Below are 16,914 nucleotides of genomic sequence, written 5' to 3'. Positions count from 1 at the left end.
GACATGCACTAGTTGCATAAGGTGGCTAGCGGGTGTCTGTCTCTCCTACTTTAGTCGGAACGGATTCGATGAAAAGGGTCCTTATGAAGGGTAAATAGAAATTGGCAAATCGCGTTGTGGTCATACGTAGGTAAGAAAACGTTCTTGCTAGAAACCTAGAAACCACGTAAAAACTTGCAACAACAATTAGAGGACGTCTAACTTGTTTTTGCAGCAAGTGCTATGTGATGTGATATGGCCAGATGATGTGATGAATGATATATGTGATGTATGAGATTGATCATATTCTTGTAATAGGAATCACGACTTGCATGTCGTTGAGTATGACAACCGGCAGGAGCCATAGGAGTTGTCTTTATTATTTTGCATGACCTGCGGGTCATTGAATAACGCCATGTAAATTACTTTACTTTGTTGCTAAACGCGTTAGCCATAGAAGTAGAAGTAATCGTTGGCGTGACGACTTCATGAAGACACAATGATGGAGATCATGATGATGGAGATCATGGTGCCATGCCGGTGACGAAGATGATCATGGTGCCCCGAAGATGGAGATCAAAGGAGCATAATGATATTGGCCATATCATGTCACTATTTGATTGCATGTGATGTTTATCATGTTTTTGCATCTTATTTGCTTAGAATGACGGTAGTAAGTAAGATGATCCCTTATAATAATTTCAAGAAAGTGTTCACCCTAACTGTGCACCGTTGCGAAGGTTCATTGTTTGGAAGCACCACGTGATGATCGGGTGTGATAGATTCTAACGTTCGAATACAACGGGTGTTGACGAGCCTAGCATGTACAGACATGGCCTCGGAACACACGCAATACACTTAGGTTGACTTGACGAGCCTAGCATGTACAGACATGGCCTCGGAACACGGAGGACCGAAAGGTCGAGCATGAGTCGTATAGAAGATACGATCAACATGGAGATGTTCACCGATCTTGACTAGTCCGTCTCACGTGATGATCGGACACGGCCTAGTTAAATTCGGATCATGTATCACTTAGATGACTAGAGGGATGTCTATCTGAGTAGGAGTTCATTAAATAATTTGATTAGATGAACTTAATTATCATGAACTTAGTCTAAAATCTTTACACTATGTCTTGTAGATCAAATGGCCAACGTTGTCCTCAATTTCAACGCGTTCCTAGAGAAAACCAAGCTGAAAGATGATGGCAGCAACTATACGGACTGGGTCCAGAACCTGAGGATCATCCTCATAGTAGCCAAGAAAGATTATGTCTTAGAAGCACCGCTAGGTGATGCACCAATCCCAGAAAACCAAGACGTTATGAACGCTTGGCAGCAGCGTGCTGATGATTACTCCCTCGTTCAGTGCGGCATGCTTTACAGCTTAGAACCGGGTCTCCAAAAGCGTTTTGAGAAACATGGAGCATATGAGATGTTCGAGGAGCTGAAACTGGTTTTTCAAGCTCATGCCCGGGTCGAGAGATATGATGTCTCCGACAAGTTCTTCAGCTGTAAAATGGAGGAGAATAGTTCTGTTAGTGAGCACATACTCAGAATGTCTGGGTTACACAACCGCTTATCCCAGCTGGGAGTTAATCTTCCGGATGACGCGGTCATTGACAGAATCCTCCAGTCGCTTCCACCAAGCTACAAGAGCTTTGTGATGAACTACAATATGCAGGGGATGGAAAAGACCATTCCTGAGGTATATTCAATGCTGAAATCAGCGGAAGGGGAGATCAGAAAAGAACATCAAGTGTTGATGGTGAATAAAACCACTAAGTTCAAGAAGGGCAAGGGTAAGAAGAACTTCAAGAAGGACGGCAAGGGAGTTGCCGCGCCCGGTAAACCAGTTACGGGGAAGAAGTCAAAGAATGGACCCAAGCCCGAGACTGAGTGCTTTTATTGCAAGGGAAGTGGTCACTGGAAGCGGAACTGCCCCAAATACTTAGCGGACAAGAAGAAGGCCGGCAACACCAAAGGTATATGTGATATACATGTAATTGATGTGTACCTTACCAGTACTCGTAGTAGCTCCTGGGTATTTGATACCGGTGCGGTTGCTCATATTTGTAACTCAAAACAGGAACTACGGAATAAACGGAGACTGGCGAAGGACGAGGTGACGATGCGCGTCGGGAATGGTTCCAAGGTCGATGTGATCGCCGTCGGCACGCTACCTCTGCATCTACCCACGGGATTAGTTTTGAACCTTAATAATTGTTATTTAGTGCCAGCTTTGAGCATGAACATTGTATCTGGATCTCGTTTAATTCGAGATGGCTACTCATTTAAATCCGAGAATAATGGTTGTTCTATTTATTTGAGAGATATGTTTTATGGTCATGCCCCGCTGGTCAATGGTTTATTTTTGATGAATCTCGAACGTGATGTTACACATGTTCATAGTATGAATACCAAAAGATGTAAAGTTGATAACGATAGTCCCACATACTTGTGGCACTGCCGCCTTGGTCACATTGGTGTCAAGCGCATGAAGAAGCTCCATGCAGATGGACTTTTGGAGTCTCTTGATTACGAATCATTTGACACGTGCGAACCATGCCTCATGGGTAAGATGACCAAGACTCCGTTCTCCGGAACAATGGAGCGAGCAACCAACTTATTGGAAATCATACATACCGATGTGTGTGGTCCAATGAGTGTTGAGGCTCGCGGAGGATATCGTTATGTTCTCACTCTCACTGATAATTTAAGTAGATATGGGTATGTCTACCTAATGAAACACAAGTCTGAAACCTTTGAAAAGTTCAAGGAATTTCAGAGTGAAGTTGAGAATCAACGTGACAGGAAAATAAAATTCTTACGATCAGATCGTGGTGGAGAATATTTAAGTCACGAATTTGGTACACACTTAAGGAAATGTGGAATAGTTTCACAACTCACGCCGCCTGGAACACCTCAAAGAAACGGTGTGTCCGAACGTCGTAATCGCACTCTATTGGATATGGTGCGATCTATGATGTCTCTTACCGATTTAACGCTCTCATTTTGGGGCTATGCTTTAGAGACTGCCGCATTCACTTTAAATAGGGCTCCGTCTAAATCCGTTGAGACGACACCGTATGAATTATGGTTTGGGAAGAAACCTAAGCTGTCGTTTCTAAAAGTTTGGGGATGCGATGCTTATGTCAAGAAACTTCAACCTGAAAAGCTCGAACCCAAGTCGGAAAAATGCGTCTTCATAGGATACCCTAAGGAAACTATTGGGTATACCTTCTACCTTAGATCTGAAGGCAAGATCTTCGTTGCCAAGAACGGGTCCTTTCTGGAGAAGGAGTTTCTCTCGAAAGAATTGAGTGGGAGGAAAGTGGAACTTGATGAGGTGATAGTCACCCCTTCCGAACCGGAAAGTAGCGCAGCGCAGGAAAATGGTCCTATGGTGCCTACACCGACTGGGGAGGAAGTTAATGATGATGATCATGAAGCTTCGGATCAAGTTACTGAACTTCGTAGGTCCACAAGGACACGTTCCGCACCAGAGTGGTACGGCAACCCTGTCCTGGAAATCATGTTGTTAGACAACGGTGAACCTTCGAACTATGAAGAAGCGATGGCGGGCCCGGATTCCGACAAATGGCTAGAAGCCATGAAATCCGAGATAGAATCCATGTATGAAAACAAAGTATGTACTTTGACTGACTTGCCCGATGAGCGGCGAGCCATAGAAAACAAATGGATCTTTAAGAAGAAGACGGACGCAGATGGTAATGTGACCATCTACAAAGCTCGACTTGTCGCTAAGGGTTATCGACAAGTTCAAGGGGTTGACTACGATGAGACTTTCTCACCCGTAGCGAAGCTGAAGTCCGTCCGAATCATGTTAGCAATTGCCGCATACTATGATTATGAGATATGGCAGATGGACGTCAAAACGGCATTCCTTAACGGCTTCCTTAAGGAAGAGTTGTATATGATGCAGCCGGAAGGTTTTGTCGATCCTAAGAATGCTAACAAAGTATGCAAGCTCCAGCGCTCAATCTATGGGCTGGTGCAAGCATCTCGGAGTTGGAACATTCGCTTTGATGAGATGATCAAAGCGTTTGGGTTTACACAGACTTATGGAAAAGCCTGTGTTTACAAGAAAGTGAGTGGGAGCTCTGTAGCATTTCTCATATTATATGTGGATGACATACTATTGATGGGAAATGATATAGAATTCTTGGAAAGTATAAAGGCCTATTTGAATAAGTGTTTTTCAATGAAGGACCTTGGAGAAGCTGCTTATATATTAGGCATCAAGATCTATAGAGATAGATCAAGACGCCTCATTGGTCTTTCACAGAGTACATACCTTGACAAGATATTGAAGAAGTTCAATATGGATCAGTCCAAGAAGGGGTTCTTGCCTGTATTGCAAGGTGTGCAATTGAGCACGGCTCAATGCCCGACCACGGCAGAAGATATAGAAAAGATGAGTGTCATCCCCTATGCCTCGGCCATAGGGTCTATTATGTATGCCATGCTGTGTACCAGACCTGATGTAAACCTTGCCGTAAGTTTGGTAGGAAGGTACCAAAGCAATCCCGGCATGGAACACTGGACAGCGGTCAAGAATATCCTGAAGTACCTGAAGAGGACTAAGGATATGTTTCTCGTTTATGGAGGTGACGAAGAGCTCGTCGTAAAGGGTTACGTCGACGCTAGCTTCGACACAGATCTGGATGACTCGAAGTCACAAACCGGATACGTGTATATTTTGAATGGAGGAGCAGTAAGCTGGTGCAGTTGCAAGCAAAGCGTCGTGGCGGGATCTACATGTGAAGCGGAGTACATGGCAGCCTCGGAGGCAGCACAGGAAGCAGTCTGGATGAAGGAGTTCATTACCGACCTAGGGGTGATTCCCAATGCGTCGGGCCCGATGACTCTCTTCTGTGACAACACTGGAGCTATTGCCCTTGCGAAGGAGCCCAGGTTTCACAGGAAGACCAGGCATATCAAGCGTCGCTTCAACTCCATTCGTGAAAGTGTTCAAAATGGAGACATAGATATTTGTAAAGTACATACGGACCTGAATGTAGCAGATCCGTTGACTAAACCTCTCCCTAGGGCAAAACATGATCAACACCAGGACGCAATGGGTGTTCGATTCATCACAATGTAACTAGATTATTGACTCTAGTGCAAGTGGGAGATTGTTGGAAATATGCCCTAGAGGCAATAATAAATGGTTATTATTATATTTCTTTGTTCATGATAATTGTCTATTGTTCATGCTATAATTGTATTGTCCGGAAATCGTAATACATGTGTGAATACATAGACCACAACGTGTCCCTAGTAAGCCTCTAGTTGACTAGCTCGTTGATCAACAGATAGTCATGGTTTCCTGACTATGGACATGGGATGTCGTTGATAACGGGATCACATCATTAGGAGAATGATGTGATGGACAAGACCCAATCCTAAGCATAGCATAAAAGATCGTGTAGTTTCGTTTGCTAGAGCTTTTCCAATGTCAAGTATCTTTTCCTTAGACCATGAGATCGTGCAACTCCCGGATACCGTAGGAGTGCTTTGGGTGTGCCAAACGTCACAACGTCACTGGGTGACTATAAAGGTGCACTACGGGTATCTCCGAAAGTGTCTGTTGGGTTGGCACGGATCGAGACTGGGATTTGTCACTCCGTGTGACGGAGAGGTTTCTCTGGGCCCACTCGGTAATGCATCATCATAATGAGCTCTATGTGACTAAGGCGTTAGTCACGGGATCATGCATTGCGGTACGAGTAAAGAGACTTGCCGGTAACGAGATTGAACAAGGTATTGGGATACCGACGATCGAATCTCGGGCAAGTAACATACCGATTGACAAAGGGAATTGCATACGGGATTGATTGGATCCTCGACACTGTGGTTCATCCGATGAGATCATCGTGGAACATGTGGGAGCCAACATGGGTATCCAGATCCCGCTGTTGGTTATTGACCGGAGAGGCGTCTCGGTCATGTCTGCATGTCTCCCGAACCCGTAGGGTCTACACACTTAAGGTTCGGTGACGCTAGGGTTGTAGAGATATGTGTATGCAGAAACCCGAAAGTTGTTCGGAGTCCCGGATGAGATCCCGGACGTCACGAGAGGCTCCGGAATGGTCCGGAGCTGAAGAATTATATATAGGAAGTCAAGTTTCGGCCACCGGGAAAGTTTCGGGGGTTACCGGTATTGTACCGGGACCACCGGAAGGGTCCCGGGGGTCCACCGGGTGGGGCCACCTATCCCGGAGGGCCCCGTGGGCTGAAGTGGGAAGGTAACCAGCCCCTAGTGGGCTGGGCGCCCCCCCCCCCATGGGCCTCCCCCCATGCGCCTAGGGTTGGGAACCCTAGGGTGGGGGGGCTTCCCACTTGCCTTGGGGGGCAAGGCACCCCTTCCCCCCCTTTGGCCGCCGCCCCCCACCCTAGATGGGATCTGGCCGGCGCCCCCCCTTCCCAGGGGGCCTATATAAAGGGGGGGAGGGAGGGCAGCAACCTACAGCCTTGGGCGCCTCCCTCCTCCTCTGTTACACCTCTCCGTCTCGCAGAAGCTCGGCGAAGCCCTGCCGAGACCCGCTACATCCACCACCACGCCGTCGTGCTGCTGGATCTCCATCAACCTCTCCTTCCCCTTGCTGGATCAAGAAGGAGGAGACGTCGCTGCACCGTACGTGTGTTGAACGCGGAGGTGCCGTCCGTTCGGCACTCGGTCATCGGTGATTTGGATCACGGCGAGTACGACTCCGTCATCCACGTTCATTGGAACGCTTCCGCTCGCGATCTACAAGGGTATGTAGATGCACTCCTTTCCCCTCGTTGCTAGTACACTCCATAGATGCATCTTGGTGAGCGTAGGAAAATTTTAAAATTATGCTACGATTCCCAACAGTAATGGGGATTGTTTGGAAAGCGGTAGGCGGCATATGGCTTTGGTTTGCAAAAAGCTGGCAACCGACGCAACGTTGGACGAGGTCCTGTGCGTCTGCTCGGGCCGTCGGCCAGTAGAAACCTGTACGGAAGGCCTTGCTTACAAGGGCCCGAGCTGCGGCGTGGTGCCCGCCAAGTCCAGCATGAATTTCTGCCAAAAGTTGTCGTCCTTCCTCTTCGGAGATGCACCTTTGAAGGACTCCGATAGCGCTTTTCTTATAAAGCTCTCCCTCGTGGACCTTGTAGGCTTTAGACCGCCGCACAATGCAGCGCACCTTGTTTGGGTCCTCGGGTAGTTCCTGCCGAGTTAGGTAGGCCATGAATGGTTCTGTCCACGGGGCGATGACAGCCATTATCATGTGGGCGGAAGGTGTTATTTCGGTAGCAGAGCCTCCGATTATGTCAGAGTGTTCGGTATCTGGTGTTGTGGCCGGGTCCGGACTATTGTTACCGGTCTCTCCTTCCCATACCACGGATGGCTTAAACAGCCTTTCCAAGAAGATTAGGTGGGACAGGGTCGCGCTTAGCGCCGATGCGGGCGAGGATATCCACCGCCTGATTGTTTTCCCAGGCCACATGGTGGAATTCAAGCCCCTCGAACCGAGCTGACATTTTGAGGACGGCGTTGCGATAAGCCGCCATTTTTGGATCCCTGGCGTCGAAGTCTCCATTTATTTGAGATATTGCGAGGTTTGAGTCCCCACGCACCTCCAGGCGTTGAATGCCCATGGAGACTGCCATCCGGAGACCATGTAAGAGGGCCTCATATTCTGCTGCATTGTTGGAGTCTGTTATAGTATTTGGAGTACGTATTGGACTGTATCTCCGGTGGGGGATGTCAGGACGACACCAGCCCCCAGACCCGCCAGCATTTTAGAGCCGTCAAAGTGCATGATCCAATTAAAATACGCGTCGTACTCTTTAGGGAGTTCGGCTTCTGTCCATTCAGCGACAAAATCAGCCAGTACTTGTGACTTAATGGCTCGCCGTGGTTTATATATTATGTCGAACGGGGGGAGCTCAATAGCCCATTTAGCAATCCGGCCCGTGGCCTCGCGGTTGTTTATTATGTCGTTGAGTGGTACTTCAGAGGCCACCGTGATTGAACACTCTTGAAAGTAGTGTCGTAGTTTCCGGGATGCCATGGGTACCGTGATTTGCCTGGAGTGAGGACAGTGGATACATAGTATACCGGCTTTTGAAGCGGGAACTTATGTCCGTCCATCTCTCGTTCGACGACGAGCACTGCGCTTACAACTTGGTGTGTTGCCGCTATATATAGCAGCATTGGTTCGCCGACGTTAGGTGCGGCCAAGATTGAGTTTGTGGCCAAAACGGCTTTTATTTCTTCTAATCCGGCCGTGGCCGCATCCGTCCACTCGAAGTGTTCGGTGCGTCGAAGAAGGCAATAAAGAGGCAGTGCCTTTTCTCCTAATCGGGAGATGAAGCGGCTTAAGGCAGCCACGCATCCAGTTAGTTTCTGGATTTGCTTGAGGTCTGTTGGGATGGCCAACTGTGACAGAGCTCGGATTTTAGTCGGATTTGCTTCGATTCCTCTGTTGGAGACGATGAAGCCTAAGAGCTTTCTGGCGGGCACGCCGAAGACGCATTTTTCCGGATTGAGCTTAATGTCGTATGTTCGGAGATTGTCGAACGTGAGCCTCAAGTCGTCTATTAAGGATTCGACGTGTCTGGTTTTAATGACCACATCGTCTACGTATGCCTCCACTGTTTTGCCAATCTGTGTCTCCAAGCATGTCTGAATCATGCGTTGATAGGTTGCACCGGCGTTTTTGAGACCGAAAGGCATGGTGTTAAAACAGAAGGGGCCGTATGGGGTGATAAATGCCGTTGCAGCTTGATCGGACTCCGCCATCTTTATTTGATGGTATCCGGAGTATGCGTCGAGGAAACACAGTGAGTCGTGTCCTGCGGTAGCGTCGATAATTTGATCGATGCAAGGGGGGAAGGGATCCTTTGGGCAAGCCTTATTAAGGTCCTTGAAGTCGACGCATAGGCGCCAGGATTTGTCCTTCTTTGGTACCATCACCAGGTTTGCTAGCCAGTCCGGATATTTTATTTCTCGAATGAATCCGGCCTCCAGTAACTTGGCTAGCTCCTCTCCCATAGCTTGTCGCTTAGGCTCAGAGAAGCGCCGAAGAGTTTGCTTGACCGGCTTGAATCCCTTTAGAATGTTAAGGCTATGCTCAGCCAGCCTGCGTGGGATTCCTGGCATGTCTGAAGGATGACAGACGAATATGTCCCAATTCTCGCGCAAGAACTCCCGTAGTGCGGCGTCTACTGTGGGGTTTAACTGTGCCCCGATGGATGCTGTTTTTATAGGGTCCGTTGGATGGATTTGAAATTTGACTATTTCATCCGCTGGTTTAAAAGAGGTGGACTTGGATCTTTTGTCAAGTATCACGTCGTCCCTGTCCACTGTGGAGCGCAACGCAGTTAATTCCTCGGCCGCGAGGGCTTCGGATAACGCCTCGAGGGACAGTGCGGCTGTTTTATTTTCTGCGCGGAGTGCTATGTCTGGATCACTAGTTAGAGTGATGATTCCATTGGGCCCGGGCATTTTGAGCTTCATGTACCCGTAATGGGGTATAGCTTGGAAGATCGTGAAGGCCTCCCGCCCTAGAAGGGTGTGGTATCCGCTATTGAACGGGGCCACTTGGAATGTGATTTCTTCGGACCTATAATTCTCCGGTGTGCCGAATACCACATCTAGTGTGATTTTCCCAGCACATCGTGCCTCCCGGCTAGGGATGATTCCTCTGAAGGTCGTGCTGCTTTGCTCAATGCGGCTTCTGTCTATTTCCATTTTTCGAAGAGTCTCCTCATAGATGAGGTTTAATCCGCTATCGCCGTCCATGAGCACTTTAGTAAGCCGGAAGCCGTCCACAATTGGACTAAGGACCAAGGCGGCTGGTGCTCTGGCTGTTCGGAATTTAGGTTCGTCACTGGCATTGAAGGTGGTAGCCATATCGCTCCATGGATTTATTGCTGTCACGTGGCAGACTTCGGCAAGGCTGCGGAGTGCTCGCTTGCGCCTATTATTTGAGGCGAAGGTCTCGAAGACTGTCAATACTGTATTGTTGTTCTCCACGGGATGGTGCTCTGCGGTATTGTTGATGAGGAGATCCTCACCGCTCTTGGCCACCTGCAGGAGTACCCAACATGCTCTAAGGCTGTGTGTTGGTATGGTATCCGCTGTACTGTGAATTTTGCATGGCCCATTAAGCCATCCCTCCAATACGGTTCCACGCCCTGTAGTGGGCTTTTGCTTCTTTGTAATTGGATCGGGTGACTTACGAGAGTGCACCCTTTTAGTTCGGACTGGGGGTTTTGTCAGAGCCGGAGGATCCCAAAATTTTGTTTGGGTTTTCCAGGCGCTTTCCATCGCACAGTACTTCCGTACTATGGCCGCCAAGTCAGCGAAGTGTGCTATGTCACGGCGACTTATGGCGTTGAGGATTCCCCTGTCCGTGCAATTTTTGCAAAAGAATGAAATTGCGTCTTCCTCGCGACAGTCCTTAACCTTGCTCATTACAAGGAGGAATCTGGCCCAATAGTGGTGTACTGTCTCTTGGGGCTCTTGTCTAATGTGGGAAAGATCGCTTATATCTGGGTGGGTGGGTAGATTTAGGTCCAAACCCTGACCCGATCTGAGACCCAGGGGCGGAGGAGTTTCCGATCTTGGAAGATCGGGCTCCGGGATGTTGCCCAATAGGTCTGGCCTGCTGCCTGATTCTAGGTTCAAGGTTTGGGCCATGTCCTCCCGTAGACGGGTATCCGGCTCGGAGAGCTCGGGAATCCGGACATAGTTTGTCCTCAAGATAGAGGAAGAATCGCCGCATTGCTCCTCCACCACCGCTATCTGATGGGTGACCGACGAGGAGTTAATCTCCCTTTGGTCGGGTTTAAGCCCGATCTGATCATAGTCCGTAGTGACTCCCAAGGCGGCGATGCGATCCAAGAGCTCGTTCAAGGAAGAGAGCTCCATTGGATCCAACTGCTCGGCGAATTCCGAGCCGACGTGAAGGCTGTTTTCGATGACCCGAGAAGTCATCGTCGGCGCAGCGGCCGAACAGGCGGTCATGACGAAACCGCCTAGTCGGAGAGTTTGGCCTACAGCCAGGGCTCCCCCAGAGGTGATGTTGTCCTTGACAACGAGGCGAGCCATCCAGCCTTATGATGACGGCACAGTGGAACTCTCAATGAAAGCACCAATGTCGGTGTCAAAACCGGCGGATCTCGGGTAGGGGGTCCCGAACTGTGCGTCTAAGGCGGATGGTAACAGGAGGCGGGGGACACGATATTTACCCAGGTTCAGGCCCTCTCGATGGAGGTAATACCCTACTTCCTGCTTGATTGATCTTGATGATATGAGTATTACAAGAGTTGATCTACCACGAGATCGTAGAGGCTAAACCCTAGAAGCTAGCCTATGGTATGATTGTTCTCGTCCTACGGACTAAACCCTCCGGTTTATATAGACACCGGAGGGGGCTAGGATTACACAGAGTCGGTTACAAGGAGATCTACATATCCGTATTGCAAAGCTTGCCTTCCACGCCAAGGAGAGTCCCATCCGGACACGGGTCAAAGTCTTCAATCTTGTATCTTCATAGTCCAACAGTCCGGCCAAAGGATATAGTCCGGCTGTCCGAGGACCCCCTAATCCAGGACTCCCTCAATCATTGGGAGGCTCCCGAAGAAGCCATACTTAATTAGTTGCTCTCTCACGAGCAAGTCTACTCAGTTTGCTGGGGCCTAGTCTTGAAATAGGCCTTTTAATTACAACTACATGACCGAGCGATAGGCCCGGCCAGGCTCAGGCTTGGGGGTTTCACCTGTCAAGCCGTCCAAAAACCCTGCCCGGCCAGGGAGTATATATCAAAAAACTACCACATTACATTCTATCGTTACGAAAAACTATCACTTTTTTTAATTTCTCAAAAGTCTACCATAATTTTGGTTCTCTGTTTTAAAAAACCCAAATGACCATGTGATTTAAAATTGATCGGGTTTATGACATGTCGGGCCCACTATTAAACATACCGTTTGTTGACTGTTTGTTTGACCGTCAACTTTTATATAGGACCCACATGTCAGCTCTTTCTTCTTCTTCTTCTTTATCTTCTCTCCCTATCCTTCCCTTATCTCTCTCCCTCCGGCCAGCGCCGCCGCCTGGCCGGACACTCTCCCGTGCTTCCTTCAGCCGCTCCTCGTGCCCGCTCATTCTCCTAGCGAGACACAGCTTCTCCCCGCACTCGAGCAGCCACGCACCGACCATGCCCAGGAGCTCGGACCACCACGCCCACAGCTGGAGCAGGCCGCCGGTCATGCCCAGGAGCCCGGGGCCGCCGTGCCCAGAACAGCGGGAGCAGCAGCTCCACCGCCGCGACGTTCAGCAGGAGCAGCTTCCTTCGTCGCATGCAGCAGCAGGAGCAGCAGCCGGCAGGAGCTCGGGGTCGTCGTGCACATGAACAACGGGAGCAGCAGCGTCGCTGCCGCGGCGTTCAGCACGAGCAGCCGCCTCCGTCGGTATAAGGAGCAGCAGCTAGGGTAGGAGCTCGGGGCCACCGTGCCCATGAACAGCGGGAGCAGCAGCGTCGCTGCCGCGGCGTTCAGCATGAGCAGCCGCCTCCGTCGTGTGCAGTAGAAGGAGCAGCAGCTAGGGTAGGAGCTCGGGGCCGCCGTGCCCATGAACAGCGGGAGCAGCAGCCGGGCTCCTCGCCGACGCCGATGTGGTCGCGCTTGACGTTGTCGCGCATCTCGTCAAATTCGCCGACGGTGGCGCCGTGCTCTCCCTTGGTGGCGGTGCACTCGAAGGCAGCACAACGGCGAGCAGCAGCAGCATGGCCGGCCACAACCATGGCCGGCGTCGCCACAGCCATAGGGACCCGATTGCTTTTTTAAAAAAAAGTTTAGGGACCCGATTGCTTTTATATAAAAGTTAAGGGACCCGATTGCTTTTTAAAAAATGGCCCCACTTGTCATAACCTGTCACGGTCAACCTAACGATGAAAGCTAACGGTCAACTTGACGAGTGGACCCGACCTGTCATAATCACGCTTAAACTTAATCAATATAGTCATCAATGTAACATGGTAGTTTTTTTGAAACAGCGAACCAAAATTATGGTAGACTTTTGAAAAAAAAAGATAATTTTCCGTAACGATAGCCCGTAATGTGGTAGTTTTTTGCTATATACTTCGGGCCAGGGGATGACCGCATGGTGTTCTAGGCTTCTAGCTGATCAAAGAACACCGCAAAACAATCCAAACAAACTAGCAAGCACTAGAACTCATCCTGATGTTACCTCCAACCCAGCTGGCTTATCCGAGACGATTGATGATCGTCTTCTTCATGCATGACGAGAGAATACGCCTAATTAACATGCGCAGCTAGTACATGTCCATGCATCCTCTCCACTGTTCGGCTCCAGTCCAGAGGCCTATGCAGCGTGAGATCCAGCATCGATGGCTGCTGCACCTCCGCTAACGGATCAATTAACTTTTTTTTTTTGGAAAAGGAGGCTTACCCTCGGTCTCTGCATCAGTTAACTTCTTTTGAAAGAGCAAATTAAGATTGAAACCAGCCAGCTATTCCCCGCTCGGCCCCATGCATGAACTACTCGGTAGAGAAACAGTAGGTGCGGGTACAATTGAATCGAATAAGTAGATCGTGTATTAACCACTAACCTGCAGGAAGAAGATGGAAGGCGCGCGATGATCGATCCCCTTGTTTGCTCCTTGGCGATGACTATGAGAGTCTCATCCAGCAGCAGCAGGAGCCTTTTAGATCCAGCGATGTGGAGTAGTTGAGGTAAACGTGTTCGTTGGGCGCACGACACCCAATTAATTAATAAACAAACAAAGTTGACTTGCTACAGGCCATTTATACTTGTAAAAAGGTTCCATCGGAGGACAAATGTGATACCGATATCTTTAATTATGTTAATAAGACCATGTCCAATGGAGGAACCATTCAAAGCGGATTGAAAACATGATCATTTGTTACTCCACTTAATTTCTTCTCCGGTGTATAGCTCTGCTCCAACGACTAAAATCTAAAGATGAGTCTCGCACTAAGAATAAAGATGAGTCTCGCACTAAGAATAAGAACATTTCTCTCCCTAACGGTACACAAATCATGTCCTGGCCGATCACAAAAATCATCCACTCTGTAGTTCAGTACTTCACACAATTCGGTTCTAAACCAGGAGGCCGCATGGTGTCTTATATAAGCCACTCAAATGCTTCTTGGAGGCGTCGCCTTGAATTCGGTTATGCAGGGTTCTTCATGGTTGAGGTGGTGGATGCCGGGGTGACGGCTCCGGACGGTGGATGTACGCCGAGGCGGCGGCCTCGGATGGCGTGCAACAACGGCTCTATGAGGTAGACCCGTGGCTCTGCATTGCATGGGTGATGATCTTGTGCTGCGAGGGTGGCAAGTTTATCCACCCGGTTGTGGGGTTTTTGCACGGTTGATCAATCTTACGGGTTTTTTTTGCACGGTTGTCCCTTAATCAATCGTGTGGTAGGGTTTTTACACGGTTATCCCTTAATCGATCGTGCGGTTTATAGGTGTGTGTGGTTTGATGCCGTTTTTTCTCAGTTAACCATGCCTTGTATCGTGTTGGGGGGGGGGGGGGGGGGGGGGGGGGACGGAAGGGAGGGGGTGGAGAGGGCGAAGGAAAGAGAGGTAGGGAGAGTAGCTTGCCATGGCACAACAAAAATCTGCCTGCACGCCTTGCTAAGACAAGAACGTTCTAAAATATACCGAAACTGCAGGGAAAGAGAGATGCCCCAACTACACACACGGTTTCGTGTTTGAATGGGTGCTTGGATTGGAGAGGTGGAGATAGTGGGTGGAAGAAGAAGAGGCAGAGTGATTTAGTGTTTGAATGGGTGATTGAGTGTCGCCGCGCATTAGGTGAATTAACAGCGGCGTGACGCCTATCCCGGAATGGACTGGGATGAAATAGAAAGAACGCGAAGCAGCAAGCAAGGGATGAGCGCTTTGTTGCGCCTGCATACGTTTTCTTGCTGGGTCGGTTTGTTTTTTGGGGGTGACTAAAACGCAGAGTATACTTGAGAAATGGAATTGATTTTTTCAAGTGATCAGAATCTGTAACCTGGTTCATAGGCATGGTGTGAATGGAAACTGAGAGTGGTTGAAGGCCTGATTACCAGAGCTTGGAGCATGCTCACCACTAATACTTTTTAACAATGCCATATAAGAATGTAAGAATTTGGCACAACTAGAACCTCAGCCTGCAATCTCACACAAGAAAATAATTCAAAATGACTATTGAATAGTCAATACAAATTGAAGTGTATTTGCGAGTTCCTCCAAATCTGAAAAGGCCAGGTGAAATGGCCAACATCAATATGTAGCTTGTTTGGTCGTGCGCCTGTGCTTGGAGCTGGGGACGGAGAACACCGGGAAGCTGCGAGGGCCAGTGGGTGCGGCTTTGGACGAACAAGGAGCTGAGCACACCTCCCGCCGGACGATTGAGCGGCGTCGAAGCCATGGTGACGCAGCGAGGTTGATCGCCGGAGGGCGGAGCGCCACCGCAGAGGCATGGCGAACTGGCGATGCAGGGACTTTGAGCGTCGGACGGATGAGCAGCGCCGTAGCAGTGGTTATGCAGCTACTTTGAGCGCCGGGCGGAGGAGCGGCACCGGAGGTGAGCATGCCGCCGCTGGCAGAGGCGTGCGCTTCTATACCGCGCTCTTAGCGACCGTTTACCGCGCGTCGCGGAGTCAGTCGGGCCGTACGTCGGTTGCGACCCATAAAAAGGTACTCCATATATTTTTTAAGGAAACTCCAAAATATATATTTAACTATATAATTTAGTTAATAATAACATAAGTACAAAAAATTTGTGTGTTGTAAAGAAAATAGGCATCCGTAAAAAAAATAGGCATGTCTCAAATATCTCATGTACTTCTAACAAAAAACATTCATGTACTTTTAAAAAGTGTTCATGTATAAAAAACTAATTACACATCTCAAAAAACATTCATAAAATTAACAAAATGTGTTCATCAGTTTTTGAATTTTTTAATCTAATTTTATAAAGTGTTTCATGTAATTAAGAAAAGTATTAACACGTTTAGAAATGTTTATGTGATTAAAAATGCGCATGTTTTTTAATTTTCATGTAATTTAAAAAAGATTTTATATAACCAAAATCATGAAATTAAAAGAACTACACAATTAAATTCTCATGACGTTGCTGCACATCTCCGAGGCAATCCTAACCCTCTTAAAGACTTTCTACTAGTTCATCGGAGTGATCAAGTACATTTCATAGTGTGATTTTATAGGTACAACAAGTGAGGAATCTCTCGTGAGCGGAGCGATCAAATAGTTTACAAAATAATTGGGATAATTCGCCTAGGAAAGGCCTCCAGAAATCAGTACTACGAATAAACTGACAGCAATAGATGAGAAATGAGACAGCCCATATATAAATTTCAGAATAAAAAAAGTTATGAAGATTGCAATCATTACAGTCGACAGTTAACCACAACCATGCATTGTGCACATTAATTTATAATTTACGAACATTTATAATTGAACCTACATCAGATATGGTTTATAGATCACATTAAATTAAAGATTAATATACTTAATTTTGTTTTTGCCTGTTGAGTATTCGCGAAACGTCTCGTGAAACAACAACCACACGATGGTGACATAATTAAAGGGTATGACAAAAACTTATCGTTTATGTCGTCATTCACACTTTCACCGGTCTATTAATATGTAATTGTTTGTTTATACCGAAATTTTCCATTTCATAACTATCTTATCATCAAATGTAGATTGATTTTGACATATTATATTAATAGTACTTTTAGGTAACTATTAACATTAAGAATGTAAACAAACTCATATACTACTATAAAATGCATCCATTTCTACTATTTATCATTAGTAATACATTTCTAGTGCTATGTGAAATGCGTCATTTTTGCAAAAAAAGAAA

The 16,914-nt window shown here is 47.9% G+C and overlaps 1 protein-coding gene across 2 annotated transcripts in view; it reads right to left on the bottom strand.

Moving 5' to 3' along the window:
- The window catches only part of LOC109746106 (uncharacterized), a 32,257-nt gene extending 18,512 nt beyond the window's left edge, over positions 1–13,745 (bottom strand). For both annotated transcript variants that reach the window (XR_006666614.2, XM_020305223.4), the window contains exon 1: positions 13,616–13,745. The gene's annotated coding sequence lies outside the window, so the exon portion shown is untranslated. The remainder of the gene's footprint in view (positions 1–13,615) is intronic.
- Positions 13,746–16,914: the final 3,169 nt, after the last annotated feature.

This window comes from Aegilops tauschii, chromosome 7 (assembly GCF_002575655.3).
Source record: "Aegilops tauschii subsp. strangulata cultivar AL8/78 chromosome 7, Aet v6.0, whole genome shotgun sequence".
Lineage (NCBI taxonomy): Eukaryota > Viridiplantae > Streptophyta > Magnoliopsida > Poales > Poaceae > Aegilops > Aegilops tauschii.
This window is presented reverse-complemented; position numbering and strand designations above follow the sequence as displayed.